The 11651-nt window shown below is 41.8% G+C and overlaps 1 long non-coding RNA gene across 1 annotated transcript; it reads right to left on the reverse strand.

Moving 5' to 3' along the window:
* Positions 1–4873: 4873 nt before the first annotated feature.
* Positions 4874–11162, reverse strand: LOC129507923 (uncharacterized). Its single transcript, XR_008664105.1, has 4 exons — positions 11032–11162; positions 10361–10490; positions 9097–9233; positions 4874–5083 (listed from the first exon to the last, which is right to left on the reverse strand). It is a non-coding gene; the product is annotated as an uncharacterized LOC129507923 (long non-coding RNA).
* Positions 11163–11651: the final 489 nt, after the last annotated feature.

The following is an 11651-nucleotide window of genomic DNA, read 5'->3' on the forward strand; positions in this document are numbered from 1 at the left end:
GGCCCCTTGGGCCGGCCCGCTGCCCCTAATAAGATGGAACTAGAACTCATCGTAGAGATTGTGAACTAGTTAGTGTAACTAACCGACTAGAAAGCACGTTTGGAGTGGGTGACACCCCCACCCCCCAAGTAAAGGCTCCACTTCTGTAGCCTTCTGGTCCCCTCCCTCTCCTGCCCCCTGGTCGCTCCTTGCCCCTCCCAAAGGGCCAGTAAAGGGGGAGGGAGAGGGGTAGGCAAACCTGTTTCCACTCACTCACCTCCCCTCTGTGACCTTGTCGCCTCAAAGTGTGACTTTGTAGCTGGACTTCTCAGGGTTTGGGGTTGCAGCTCCGGAGCAGGAGTGCTCAGGCGAGGGCCCTGGGTTCTGGTGGGGGAGCCGTGGGGGGCCCGGCCGCCGGCCCTCCGCTCTGCCTCCACCCGGCTTCGTGTTAGAGCGCGGGACCCAGCGGGGCGCCCCTCGCAGCTCCCGCGCCCGGCGTGAGCCCGGGTCCAGGCCGAAGCCTCTGGGCGGCGGGGCGGCGGGGCGGGGCGGTGGGCCCCGGGTGGGCGGAGGTGATGGAAATCCTCAGGTCAAAGGCTGCGGGTCCTCGTGTCCTGGTGCGTGTCGCCCGCAGCGTCCTCGGGGCTGGACGGGGTCCGCGGGCCCTTGGGAGCGCCTCCCCCGACGACCTCGGGGGCCCGGGGGCCGTACGGTAAGGGGGGGCCCGAGGACGAGGAGGGCGGCCGGGGACCGGGGTCGGGGGGGGTCGTGGGGCCCCGAGGAGCGGCCGGGACGCGCCGGCTCAGCCCCGGGCCCCACCTGCGTCCCCTTGGGGCTCGGTCCCCCGTGTCCCCGGCGAGCGGCCCGCGTGCACCTGCTGTGCGGCCTCGTTGCCCGACGCAGGAGCGCCCAGGACACTGCGGACCCCGGGCCCGGCGGCGGCGTGGCCGGAGCCCCGCGCTGTGTCCGTGGGCAGCTCGGGGCCGCCTTTGCGGGGCCGCGTCCCCCGCCCCGTGCTCGCGGTGGCCCCGCGGAGCTGCCGACGGCCCCCGAGGGGCGCGGGCCTGCGGAGCGGACGGTCCCGCGTGGGGCGGGGAGTCCGTGGGCAGCCGGGCGGCGCACCTGCTGGCCATGGGCGGGCGGATCGGGGCGTGGGGGGTCCTGGTGACGGCCCGGGAAGCGTCCCCGTTGGGACCAGGCCCGCCCCCCGCCCCCGAGGCAGGCTCGCGGAAAGGGCGCTTTTAAATGGTAACAGCGCCCACGCCGACAGGTCCCGTCGTCTAGTTCAAACAGCGGCCAAGTCAAGAAGATGCCACGAAGCCAACTCGGCTCGAAATAAGCTGGTTCGAAGGACACGTCGTTGCGGGTTGCAGCTCAGGCCAAGCCGGAGGCAACAGCGCAGGGCCCAGGGCTCCAAGGGCTCCCGGGGGACGACGGGCAGCGAGGCCTCGCGTCCAGCCCCGCAGCCGAGCCCAGCGTGTCCCGAAGCCGCAGCAGCCTCAGGGCCTGCCCCGGGGCCCGGCGCCCCGCAAAGCCCCACGGCCGGCTTGCGGCCGCTGGAGAACACACACTCCCCGGGTGTGATAAGTGGAGCTGCATCATTTAGATAAATAAGTGGGGATTTATTTAAGGGGAAGTACGCGTAGTTGAGTTGTAAGGGCATGACTCGCACTGTACTTTCACTAGAAATACCCAACTGCATAGGCCTTTACTTTCTAGCAATTTCAAAAACCTCTGGACCAGCTTCCGCAGTAAGAATTTTATTTCACACCGTGACCCACCACACACACACACACACACACACACACACACACAACACACATACGAAGGATTCACAAAATACAAAAATATACACAATCTATTCCACTCTGTTCTATATTGACTAAAAAAATTTTTTTACATGGATTTCTTGATCCCTAACTGGATTATAAATAACCCAGTTTAATAACTATTGAAGTCGAGGTAAGTTCTTAACTTACCCAGAATTATCAGGCAGCATTTTGGGGTTAAGGAAAACAATCAAACAAGTATATTTGTCCATAATATTTTAATACTTTTCCACTTTTAAATACTGGTTTTAATTTTGTGATTGTAACATGGAAGATCCAACTTTATTATTTTTTAAAAACATCATCAGGATCATAAAGCTATTATAGAATAGTTACACTCTACACACTCCCAAGGTACTTTAAAATGATTATGTTTTGAGTCTGTAGATGAACAATGACGGTAATCCAAATACATTGTCTGTACAACTCGGACTAAATACTGGTAAAAGTGTTTAACTGGACAAACAATTGATAAGCTTAAAGATAACGGGCACATTTTCACAAGAGAACCAGCTCAGCCCAACTAAAATTTTCTTAATAGCAGCTGACACTGATGCTGTGTAGGTGTACAAATCAGCCTATGACACTGAACGAGTGGAAAACCTGCTGCTCGTCTTCCTTATCCTGTGTTCTTACGCCTTCTCCCAGCCATCCCCTCCTGGGTCTGGAGGTCTTTGTGGCAATCCCAAACCAAGAGCTGCTGCGACCACCCTCTGCCTCAGAATCAGCAGTCCTGAATTCCAAGTGAATCACTGTGCTCTCTTGTCCTTGTACAGCGGGCATTCAGGGACAAAACCCATCATTACCAATATTTTTCAAGTTTCTATCACAGTACAAAAGAGTGAGTAGAAAAGAGAATAAAAAGGTAATTTTTTGCTTTTGGGAAGGGAAGTAAGAAATTAGATGGGAAAACATGTCTATTCAGACACTAACAATTAGTCATAGAGAAATAATTCTAGTGGGGCCGAATATTGTTTAAAATGGCTAGTACCTCTCCAACTTTTGACCTCTTAGAACTTTTTTTGTATTCCCTATTTCTAAATCTGATCCGATGGGATTAACTCTAGTGAAGTACCTGTACAATTATCTAAAGGTAAATGTATCTTTTTATTCTTTTTTTAATACAAATATTTTTAGTGTGATCATTTCATTTACAGAATTGCAAAAGTGTATCATTAACATTTAGTGCAAATGCAACTAATGGTAATTAGATTTAGACACTGCTTTGTGAGCCTTCCATACCTTGAAAATGAAGCTAGCTCTCCAATTTAGTTATGAGAGAGTTACTTGTTCCTGTTCATGATAGTTACCAGACATGGCAAACAGAGAAACATTTATACTGGGCATAGAGAATTTTTTTGAAGATTCCCATCAGCGGCTATGGTGAATAAACCTTCCCGCCCCCCAACCCTCCCACACTCCCATCCCAACCCCACAGCTGATTGTAAAATAAAATACACATTTGAGGTATAAACTTTTCTTTTTTAAACATCACAATATAAAATGCTAACTGGTGATGTCGTAAACTCATATGATAATTTGTCTTATTTGCCTTACTAGCATTACCACCATATAGGCACTTTTCCACACAAATTATGAACAGCGTTTTTCTGTAATAAGGCATATTCCATACACATCATTTAGAGAAAGGTAAATTAAAAAATAGAAAAGATTTATGGAGCATGAAATCTGCGTGCATGTAATATTAGCCTATGTTTTATATGTATTTTTCTCTCTGTACAGAATAATAAATACCACTATATCTGATGCAAGTAATTCACTTCCAGGATTGTGCATATTAAGTGACCAGACTAATCCCATCATTAAATTATCACCTTGCATTCATCATTAAGACTCCATTACCATGTACGAAATATATACAGGACACGTTCCAAGTGATATGACTTTCTGCTTTACAAAATGGGTCTCATTTCTGTGTTTCTACAGAGATGAACAAGTCAGCAAAGCATCCACAAAATGCCTCTGACTGATGTAAGCACATTTGTGTATAAACAGAATGAAGACTGTGAAGTGGGCAGTCATTTCTACTTCAGTGAGTACCATTCCTTGCCTCAACTCCATGCTTCAAGGTTTTTCACAGAGGCCTAAAACTAAAGAAGGTATTTTACATTTAAGTTCTTATAGCAACTAAGGAAAGAATTTCAGTTTGAATCACATGGAATCCTTTACTGCTCCGCTGAAAATTCTGAGCAAAGAGGCAAACAGGAGCACTGCTCACGTTTTCTAAGCATATCTTGCAACATAGCCTTGAAACGGACCCAAATCAGAAGAAGCAACAAACATGCCTGTTACGAATACCAGACACACTGAATCAAATGTCAAATCAAAACAGCCTGATTTGCTGTAACAATACCATATATCCTCTTACAAATTTCAAGAAAACATGAGCTCGTTTTATCCTTATCACTGTACCAGAAAGTAGTTTATACCCACAAGATTTTTATATTTCTGTTTGGAGGCAAGCAGAACCAATTTAGGAATTACCAAACTGTTTGGGAACAAACTGAAAAAAAATCTGTAGCACACAGTATACAACTAAAAATACAATAGAAACATAAAGATACCTGGGGGAAAAAATAAAGCTTTTCATTCTTTCCCCGTCAGAACCAAGGTTCTTCATAGGAGTAAGACTATAGAAAAGGCAAAATCACAGGTTATTGACAGCCCTCAGTTATTAAGACACGGGACATGAATCATTATAGAAATCAGCAGCAATGAATTCTAGGATTATACAAAGCAAAAAAGTCAAAAAATTCTGAACACATATTTAACCACAGGCCTGAAAAAAGAGCCCCATCCAGATATTTGGTGCACAGAAAGCACATGCCCCATATGCATTCAACTTTTGTGCTTTTCTTTTGTGCACAAAACCTGATACAAATGAGGATCTTAGGCTGGACCAGAGTAAATTAAAAATTCTGAAAAAGTTCCCAAAAATTAAAGCATCAATTCCTAGTTGTGATTCAAAGTTGATTTTTTTTCTCTTCTAGGAGCAAGCAAATAAAAATATAGCCATATACATGTAATGTTTACATGTGTTTATAGTTATATGCTGAGCGAGGAGATCTAGCAGGAGACAGCTAGTGTTAGATGTTCACCTTTGCTATTGCAATATTTCTTCATTTTTGTACACAAGGCCAGGGTGTTGGGCCACAGACAAGGCTATATAGATCCTATGTTCCAGCTTAGAGCATTCAATTTTGTTTTTTATTTTTTCTTCCAACACGGAATGTCACACAGCCTTGCTTCAGTCACTGCAGGAAAGAAAATAAGTAAAAAATTAAGCAATATATTATTACTAACGGCTGTAAGACTACCCAAACAGGTTCCTCCTACCCTCTGAATTCATAGAATGCATAGATCTCTCTTAAAACTGTATGCTTTCAAGATTTTCACTTTCAAAAACAGAAAATTAGGGATCCCTGGGTGGTGCAGCGGTTTGGCTCCTGCCTTTGGCCCAGGGTGCGATCCTGGAGACCCGGGATCGAATCCCACGTCGGGCTCCCGGTGCATGGAGCCTGCTTCTCCCTCTGCCTAAGTCTCTGCCTCTCTCTCTCTCTCTCTCTATCATAAATAAATAAAAAATTAAAAAAAATAAAAAATAAAAAACCCAGAAAATTATAAACCTTACATACTTGAAACTTAGCAAGGAATAGAAGACATAAGGAATGTTTTGAAAGCTAGAAAAAAAGGGAAATACGTCATAGATAAGCAAGGAGAGAATAAACTAGAGGTCTCTGGATTTATACCCCTAAAGCCAAAATCTCTTTCTTCTTGGTCTTCAATAAAAATTATTCAATACCATTTATCAACAATTCACAAGTTGTATTTAAGCTCTAGGAACAAACATACTCAGACATTGTCACATGAATTTAAGAGTTCTGACTATGAGGGGCACTTTGGTGGCTCAGTTGGTTACGTGTCTGACTTTTGATTTTGTCATCAGGTCAAGCCCTGTATCGGTCTCTGCACTGAGCATGGAGCCTGCTTAGTTATGATTCTCTCTCTCCTTCCCCACCCAGTTCTCTCTTAAAAAAAAAAGAGTTCTGTGAGTTTTAAGTATCTTTAGACCTCATTCACTCTTCTTTTTTTTTTTTTCTCATTCACTCTTCATGGAATTTCGCTGAGGATGATAAACACTATTGAAAGCTACTATTTTTTCATCACCAAAATTAGAAAGGATAGCTTTCCTAAGCTTTTAATGCTAGGATCCACTTCATACATACCTCTTCCCAAACATTATGAAACAAGTATTACATCAGGTAAACAATGATTTTTTTCACCATGTGTTAGGGTTTGAATCTGGTTCTTTGTCAGAAAGCAGCTCAACTGGACTGAAGGCCAGAGCTGAGTTTTGGCCAGGGAATCTTTTCAGGTCTGTCTTTACATACATACACAGACGCGTAAAAACAATGCTTCCTCTTTCCTCTGAGATGAATTTCAATCCCAGCTCTCCAGGTACTGTGTGCACATGTACGCAGATGCACACACAGACATACACACAAACAGGTCAATAAAAACAAGCCCCCAAATCCAATAGCTCCTGAGGCAAGTGTTAATAATATTAGTATGTATTTTTCAAATGCTTAAGTTTTATTTTTTAAATTTTTTTAAAAGATTTTATTTATTTATTCATGAGAGACAGTGAGAGAGAGAAAGGCAGAGACACAGACAGAGGGAGAAGCAGGCTCCATGCAGGGAGCCCGATGTGGGACTCGATACCAGGTCTCCAGGATCACGCCCTGGGCTGAAGGCGGCGCTAAACCGCTGCACCACCCGGGCAGCCCAAAAAGTTTTTCTTAAAGATTTTATTTATTTATTCATGAGAGACACACACACAGAGAGAGAGAGGCAGACTCCATGCAGGGAACTGGACATGGGACTCGATCCCAGGACCCCGGGATCACAACCTGAGCCAAAGGCAGACGCCCAACTGCTGAGCCACCCAGCGTCCTGAAATGCTTAAGAAAATTAATCTTCTTTTCGAACATAGTTCAGAGCATGTTCTACATATAACTGCATTTTGATTTCTTTTACTTAATACATAGTTATATTTTCTGCCCTGCTTGTTAGCAAGGCTCAAGGTAGAGGTGAAGAAGAGAGAAAACAGATTATAGCTACACCCTTGGTCTTGATTAGAGTAAATAGCATTCTTCAGAAATCTTAAGGCTGTGGGGAGAGATACCCAGTTAAGTCGGGTGACAAGACTGCTACCATCAAGTGGCATCAGGTTTCTAGTTTATTTGAGGTAACAGCGCAGAGACAGACCAGCAAACTTCATGTCCAGATCTAGCCATAACAATTCTAAAGTACACGGTATTCTAGAAATCACCAACACATTTATGCTTGCAGAGAGTCTCTCAGAAGTCAGGCTGCATCCTAGAACACTAACCGTTCAGATAAGACCAGAGCCTGTCTGACATTTTCAGGTGAGCTCTTTTCTGGAAAAAGCTAAATATCTACCATGTCACTGCAACAACTCTTATGTTACCATCTGATTAAAAAAAAACCTCAAAGGCTAAATTTATTAAGAAAGGCATACTATAAACCAGAATCAGCATCAGAAACCAGAATTAGTTAATAATATGTCACTATATACTTATTGAACATATTCTTTTATCTAAAGAAAGAGACTCACAAATATACATGTCTCAGCCAATGACTTAATATTCCATGTAGGTAAGAATGAGAGGACATTCATATATACTTGTGGCTTATGAATTCTACTTTGGTAATCTCTATTAAAAATTTAAATGTTGACACATATTGAGAGTTCATAGAAACAGAACTATACAAATTGTTCTCAAATGGACCAAGAAATGTTCAAACTATTCATAATAAGAGAAATACAATAAAAACTACACTGAGAGTGGTTTTGCCTATCAAGGTGGGAACAATCCACGTTCTGTTTCATACACTGTGTGAGAGGGTACAGGGAAACAGGCACTCAAATGTCTTATTGCTAGCGAGACGTTAAGTTAATAAGACCTCTCGGGGGGGCAATACTTACATTACAAATGCACAACCCCCCCAGAGGTGCTGGCAGTGTCATATCTAGTAACATTATCCCATATAAAACTTGCACGTGGATATAACTATTAACATTGTTCTAGCAAAGACTGAAAACGACTTCAATACCTAGCAGTGGAGGACTGGTTAAATTATGTACATCAATATGATGAATACTGTATAGCCACAAAAAAATAAGGAGGTGGTCCATGCTGTTAAGCAGAGACCTTTAAACTAAAGTAAGTGGAAAAACAAGATGCAGAACAGCGTCTTTTGAACAACAACAAAAGTGTATGCGTGGGAGGAATACACCTGTATTTGCTTATTCAGGCTTAAAAAATTCTCTGGAAAGATACACAACAAACTAGTAACAGGAGTTATACTCTTTCATTTGGGGCTGGAGGGAGGGCAAAACTGGGTGAGTAGGGGGCAAGGGATCAATTTCACTATTTATCTTTTCACACTTTTTGACTTATGAACCATGTTAACATCATTTCTTTAAAAAACCTAAAGATTCCAGCTCTTTGTGCAAAGACGTTCAGCATGGCACCAACAGTCAAAATACGGGACATTACTGTGGGACTGGGTAATAAATTCTGCAACATTCATATAACCAATTCTAAAGGAATGAGACAGTTTTATATGTCTCACATCTTTATATCCAATAACAGTCAAGATATATTGTTAGGTAGAAAAAGCAAGTTGTACAACAGTAAGTAGAGAATAAACACATTTTTAAAAAATAATTAAGAATATATGTCACTCACAACATACATACAAAAGTATGGAAGAAAAGACAACGAACCTAAAGTAATTTCTGGGAAGGGAAAAAAATAGGGAATTTGTACTGGAGTTCTATGGCTCCATAATGTTAAAATCTCTTTGCATAAGCAAATACATCTAATATACGCAGAAAAAAATAACATGTTTTAAAGGCTAAAACCTACAATTACAACTCTGGGAACATCTCAAAACACAGAAACTACTTCTAACAATTAACTAGATTTTAGTTTCTGCAGAGTCGTATTAGTCAAAGGTTTTTTTTTTAAGATTTTATTTATTTATTCATAGAGACACAGAGAGAGAGGCAGAGACACAGGCAGAGGGAGAAGCAGCTCCATGCAGAGAGCCTGACGTTGGACTCGATCCAGGGTCTCCAGGATCACGCCCTGGGCTGCAGGCAGCGCTAAACCACTGCACCACCGGGGTTGCCCTTAGTCAAAGTTTTTAAAAAAGAATAACATATATCTTCCAGTACCTGTTAACACTAGAACAGAATGGGTTTTCCTGCAGTTTTTTCTTGGACATAAGACGTAAAACGTTTTAGAAACTTCGGATACTCTCGCTTTGCCACTGCCCTTAATACTGAGGCTGGTGCCCATCCTCCAGGGTTCACTGCAAGATAAAGGGAAATTAAAACCTGTTGGGATACAATTCTCCATTTGTATGTAAAACACTCATTTTGTTCCTTTGCTTTTAAAAAATTTCTCACATTGGAACAGTTAACATCTCTTAAAATCCTGACCATTAATTCCTTCATGCTAACCACCACACAAGAACACATAGCAAATAAGAAGGCACCTATTACCTATCTGAGATGTTCTTTGCTCCCTAAATTATAAGCAAATCTTAATATAGTAACATTTTAGGTTATGTAAGATAGATTTGTCACTCTTACTATAATCAAATAATACATCACTCAACACCGTAGCAGTTGTGTCCCCGTAAAAAGAAGGCATGAGGATTTGATTAGAGGGACTCCAATGACTACTGTAGGTGGGAAATGGGTCAGAAGAATCCTAAGCAGGCAATTATCCAGGAAATAAAAAAAGCCTGACAATGAGAAACAGAACTGTTCATTTCCTTTACTAGTATTGCTTATATTCCTAACTATACATGTATTTTATTAGACAAATATGTAACAAGATTTTTTTTTAAGATTTTATTTATTTGAGAGACAGAGTGAGAGAAAGAGGATGAGCAGGGGGAGGGGGAAACAGAGAAGGAGAAGCAGACAGACTCCCACCAAGCAGGGAGCCCGAAGCGGGACTCAATCTTTGGATTCCGGGATCATGATGCAAGCCAAAGGCAGATGCTCAACTGACCAAACCACAGGCGCCCCTATAGTAAGATGGTTCGTAAAGCCAAGCATATGTGAAAGTCATCTAGATATGGAAGTATTAAAATGTATCTACCTAGCCCCAGCCTAAAAAAAATCTGATAGAGTAGTTCTGGGATCAAATTTAGACGTGACTATTTTCAAAGTTTCCTGATAATTTCAATACACATCTCTCCAAATTAAAAATTACTAATCTAAATGATAAAAACTAAAAAGGCTTTTAGATATATAAGAAGAAAATCTAGGGGTGCCTAGCTGGCTCTGTTGGAAGAGCATGTGTCTCTTGATCTCGGGGGTCAGGAGTTGTTGCCGCATGTTGGGTGTAGAGATCACTAAAATAATAGTGAATGACTGAATGAAAATCTACATGCCCAAATAGCAAAAGAAACCCCAAAATACATACCATTAGCTACATATGTAATCTTGCATAGAATGTTGTCCCTGCTGATCTCCTGGTTTCCCTCTGGTGGGCTTACCAAGGTTTGACAAATCATAGCAATATTTATTTTGGCACGGACACATCGATTGTTTAGCTGCCAAAACAAATAACAGAAACGAAACATCAGTGCAGTAGATGCTTAGCATTTTATAATCCCTAATGGCCTAATACATTAGGTTATCTAAAACTACAGCTCATCAACATCTGCAACAAATCTTATAAGCACCAATAAATAAAACAAGCTGTTATGACATCAGGAATGTTTTTTCTCTCCTCTTAAGCAGTAGATGGAGCTAAACTGAGATAGAAACCACAGAGGTTTTGCTAGCAGTTGATCATGGCTGGAGAGGGAACTGTGGAAAGCAGCCTTCCATTATTTACCCATTCAGTTCTGTTTCCTCTAACTTCAGGAGGAAAGGAAAACAGCCCCTGCTGGGTGGGTGTTCACAGCCATGACTGCTGTCCTTGGATAACACATGGGCTATCATGTCCCAAGAAGCCAATTCAACAGAAAACAAAGTCTAAGAAATGTTATCAAGTATTTGTGTGTGTCCTATGTGTTTATCACTTTCGTTCTGCACTGTATATTTAGCTTCATACTGTACAACTATACAAATTTATATAAATGCACTTACAGGAGCACTGTCATGATCCACAGAAAAATTACACACTATCCAAGTTTCAGGGTCATTTTCAGTCAAGGCTGGTATTTTTCGAATGGCAGAAAGATATAATACATCTCGCTGAGAAGCAGGCCACACTCTCTGTGGAAGAAGTAAAAAAACTTTCAAAAATGTGAACTACATTTAAATTCCTATGTAATATGAAACTGACAGAGAAACAAATGTAAGACCAATAAATAACTTAGGCAAAGGTAAAATCTGTCAATTTTAAATTGACAGTATCTGAAAGTACCCAGCAAAGTAAATTATGAATACTGAATTAATGGCTTTGCAGAATAATAATAGCATCAAAGGGATAATCTTTTTTTTAAGTTGTGGTTATATGTAACAAAAATGTTACCACTTAAAGCATTTTTAAGAGTATAATTCAGTGACATTACATTCATAATATTACATAAACATCATCATTTCCAAAATTTTTTATCAACCTGAACAGAAATTCTGTACTCAATAAGTAATTAATTCCCCATTATTCCCTCCCAAAGACCCTGGTAAAGTTCTATTTCATTTTATTTATTTATTTATTTTAGATTTTTAATTTATTTGAGAGAAAGAGCACCAGCGGGGAGGAG

This window comes from Nyctereutes procyonoides, unplaced genomic scaffold, assembly GCF_905146905.1.
Source record: "Nyctereutes procyonoides isolate TBG_1078 unplaced genomic scaffold, NYPRO_anot_genome, whole genome shotgun sequence".
Lineage (NCBI taxonomy): Eukaryota > Metazoa > Chordata > Mammalia > Carnivora > Canidae > Nyctereutes > Nyctereutes procyonoides.